The sequence below is a fragment of the Vulpes lagopus genome, chromosome 13 (assembly GCF_018345385.1).
Source record: "Vulpes lagopus strain Blue_001 chromosome 13, ASM1834538v1, whole genome shotgun sequence".
NCBI classification, from domain to species: Eukaryota; Metazoa; Chordata; class Mammalia; order Carnivora; family Canidae; genus Vulpes; species Vulpes lagopus.
Window position 1 is genome coordinate 57441870 of NC_054836.1, and position 4527 is coordinate 57446396.

General features: G+C 33.9%; 1 non-coding gene across 1 annotated transcript; it reads right to left on the bottom strand.

The window, feature by feature from the left end:
* Positions 1 to 938: 938 nt before the first annotated feature.
* Positions 939 to 1045, bottom strand: LOC121475170. The gene has a single exon (XR_005983640.1). It is a non-coding gene; the product is annotated as a U6 spliceosomal RNA (small nuclear RNA).
* Between the last annotated feature and the right edge of the window lie 3482 nt (positions 1046 to 4527).

A 4527-nucleotide genomic window follows, 5' to 3' on the forward strand; every position in this document is an offset into this window, starting at 1 on the left:
CAGCATACTCTCTGGATATGGTGTCCTCGCCTCAAATAAGGATATCTATAAATTTGGCTGACAACATTTTCAGTTTAGAGATCAAGTGTCTCTGAAAGAGGAGGAGACAGGTAATTGTCATCACTGGGTAGCAAATGAGCACTTTTAGACAAAGCTAACAGTTCCTTTGGCACCATGTAAAAGTACTGAGAAAAGCTGGCCAGGTAATAATGCAACTCACTGCACCTGAGTAGCTAAAAAATTGATGGCTTGTGAAAGGACCTGTATGTCATTTAGTTCTCAGAAATGCCAGTTTGGATACGTAGCTATTTCTTATAAACTTATGAAGCTTATCTTCTTTTTCTATTTGTTTTTTTCTTCCTCCTTCTTTCCTTCCTTATCCTCTCTTCTTTCTTTCCTTCCTTCTTTCCCTCCTTCCCCTTCCATCCATCCCTCCCTTCTATCTTTTCCCTTCCTTCCTTCCTTCCTTCCTTCCTTCCTTCCTTCCTTCCTTCCTTCCTTCCTCTCTCTCTCTCTCTCTCTCTCTCTCTCTCTCTCTGTCTCGTATGTGTGAAAGAGCAGTGGACAAGTTAAATGATGCCTGTAGAGACTTGCATATATATACATATATGTGTGTATATATAGTGCATATTAGGTCAAATATAAATATATATGTTTAACTGAAATTTTATATACATTGATACCAACTCCCCATTATCTTCTCCTCACAATTGGCAGCCAACATTCTATTCTTTGGTTCTGCGACTTTTTAGATATCTGATGTAAGTGAAGCCATGCAATATTTGCCCTTCTGCAACTGCCATGTTTTCACCAAGCATAATGTCTTCAAGCTTTATACATATTGTTGCAATATGGCAAGATTTCCTTCTTTTCCTAAGGCTACATAATATTTTACCGAATGCATATGCCACACTTTTTTATTCTTTTTTTTTTTTTTCAAAAATATGGAACGCTTCACGAATTTGCGTGTCATCCTTGTGCAGGGGCCATGCTAATCTTCTCTGTATCGTTCCAATTTTAGTATATGTGCTGCCGAAGCGAGCACTGCCACACTTTTTTAAATTCATATAAGTGAATTTTTAATTCACATCTTAGCTATTATGAATAGCGCCTCAATGAACACAAGGGTAATGTCTCTTCAAGGTTATGATTTTACTTCCTTTGGATACTCAGAAGTGCATTGGTTCTTTTCATGTGGTAGTTCTATTTTTAATTTTTGAGGAAAAATTACTATAGAAAAATACTATTTTTCATATTGGCTGCACCATCATTTCTGTCAACAGTATGCAAGGGTTCCAATTTTTGCACATCCTTGCCAACATTTATTTATTTATTTTTAATAATAGCCATCCCAACAGGTGTGAGGTATTATCATGGTTTTGATTTATATTTTTGTGATGATTAGTGACGTGAAGCATCTTTTCATATACTTGTAGGCCATTTGTGTGTCTTCTTTGAAGAATTGTATATTCAAGTCTGATACTGTCATTTTAATTGGATTATTAATTTTAGTAGTTCATTCCTTTTATTCTGAGTAGTATTCTATTGTATAGATATATACCATATTTTGTTTATACATTCACCTGCTGATGAGCATTTGGATTGTTTCCAATTTGGGGCTACTAATAAATTGTTCTGAACATTTATGTAGACATATGAGCATCATAGTGTTGGAATTACTGTAGCTTTATAATATATTTTGAAATCAGGAAATATGCTTCTAGCTTTGTCCTTTTTTAAAGATTTTATTTATTTGACAGAAAAGAGAGAGACAAGAGAGAGCTAGAAAGCACAAGCAGGGGAAGTGACAGTTGAAGATGGAGAATCAGACTCCCTGCTGAGCAGGGAGCCTGAGATGGGGCTTGATCCCAGGATCCTGGGAAGATAACCTGAGCCGAAGGCAGACACTTAACTGACTGAGCCACCCATATGCCCCACTTTGTTTTTATTTTAAAGACCGTTTTTGGCTATTTAGGGTCTTTTATAGTTCCACGGGAATATTAGAATTATTTTTTTTCTATTTATGTAGGAGGGATTTGGGGATTTTGATAAAACATGCATTAAATCTATAGATTACTTTTGCTTTTACATTTAAATACTTGAATACTTTGGTTAAATTATTTTTCTTTATCTCCAAAATTTGGGGGTAGGACCAGCCCTCTGGGATGATGAATTGTATTTACCTATGGCTTTGACCACTCAGCGTAAGGTCACATGTTTCAGGTTAAAAAGTACATATAATGAGTACTACATATACATATACACATACATATACCAAGAAAGTACATACACCTTTCTTGTAGCTGCCCTCTTTCATTAGTTTGCTATGATTTCCTATGCCCTCTTCTTGCTTGCTGATTTTCTAGAATGCCCTACATTCCATACCTAACCTGTTTTTCCTAGTGATCAGAATATTGACAACGTAAATATAGGGAAAAGAGCTCTAATCAACTAGTTAACATGAAAATACTTACAAATAGTGCCCATTTGAAGGGGTACATTATGCCCTAGCCCCTCATCCATTCATCTTGTATCAGTCCATGTTCTATCTGTCCTAGTCCTACTCACACACCTTCCTCCTGGTTTCTAAAAATAATTAGATATACAAGAAAGGCATTTTCCAAAGATTAGCTCCCAGGACAACTTACTACAGCTACATAAAGACTCTTTTAGGAAAGAAAATGAAAGTAAAGCAATTAAAATTCAAAGAAACCTATTGATTCTCTTCCTATATAACCTTCTCCAAAAAATTAGTAGAGGATTTTGACATAGAGGGGTTAATCTTGATTGGTAAGGTCTTTGAGTCTCAAAAAACTCAAAGTGGTGGGAAGTATCTGTACCTACTTGGGAGAAGTGCTGATCATTATCATTATTTTGCTAAAATAATAATTATCATAATATTTCCAGAAACTATCCAATAGTATGCTTTCTGAAACTTTCTGAAATATTCAAACTTAGAATTGAGTTTATAGTTATGAAATACATCATCTAACGTTTTCCAGGGAGTGGTGCCAACTGTTGCCCAGTTGAGTTAGATATATGACTTCCCACATCACTTCAAACAAAATCATCTGGTCACAGAGCACCTTCGCTGCTCCCACTGTGCGTATGTTCTAATCCATCCAGAAATTGCGTAGATGGGCAGAGTTTTAATCTGTATCACTACCTTTATTGCTCCTGTGGTTAGAGCATTTATTTTCCTCTTTCTCTTCCTCCTCCTCTTCTTCAACTTTTATTTTGTAAAGGGGTCTGCTCTGTCTGACAAAGTTTTTTTTTTCTTTATATTTTTCCACATATTCTTTATTATACTAACCTTTTTAAAAATTAGATCAGGTTTCAGAGCCTAAGAATACTTAGGTGGGGTCAAGGTTGTAAAAAAATGGATTTTATTCTGAACTGAAATATTGTGTTAATGTAGAAATGGCTAAATCACGTATTTAAGCATTTGTGGTTTTTGACTAGAGATCCTGTATGAACAAATAATTTCAAATTCAGTTATTCTGACTTGTGCTTGATATCCAGCACAGAGACTGCTATACACCAGGTCACTCTGCACCTCTTATTTAAATGTAGTAATGAGCTTCAAAAGTACTAATTTGACAAATTTAAAAGCAAGTGTTCCCTCTTAAACTATGGAAGTTTAGAGTATTTAGAGGAAAAGGAAGTTGATAGAAAGTAGGGTTACATAAAGAGAGAGGAATTCTAAATCATTCTGTAACAATCAAGATACTGTAATTGTGTAGTTTGAGAAAATGTCAGAACATTGTGGTTTTTTGCAGCTTTCTGTTTAGTTGTTAATGGCTTAAAATGTTCAGTATTACAAAGACAGTATTACCCTTCCAATGCTTTTTAGTTCTATTTCTTATTATATTTTTGCACATATTTTTCAAAGGTATATTATCTTAGCACATTTTATTCAGTAATTCCCAAATTGTAACCAAATATATTTGCTATTCAATTTCTGTTTTCTCCTTGTACAAGGTATTTAAAAGCAAAGATTTGATCTGAGTTACCTGAATTAAATTCATCAAATTTCATCAATGTTTAAATCCTCTAGGGGAATAATTCTTAAATTTATGAAAGCACTCTTTTCTACATGTTTTTTTTTACCATGTGGATTATTTCATTTAGCCTTCCTGTCTTGACTTTTACCATAGTCATCTTAGCAAAAGTTGAAATACCAAGATTTCACTGCTTTTTTTTTTTTAATTTAGCCTTCCTATATTGATTCTTTGCATAATAGCAAGAACTGAGACACTGAAATTCCATTTTTCCTATAAACCAATATTTTCCTTTCATAGGCAAATAGCAACACTGAAAAATAAAAGCATCTTAATAGAAAAAGAAGAAAAAGGACCTTTTCATGCTACGTAGATTTTATTTCCTCACATTAGACTTTAGAAAATAAAACAAACACATCACTGATTTTATGTTATTCTTCCAAAGAAGCAAAGAGCAATTAACATTGCAAGTAACTTTAAAAGTTATTCTTTAAACAAGAATAAAATGAGGCTTTATTTCTAATGA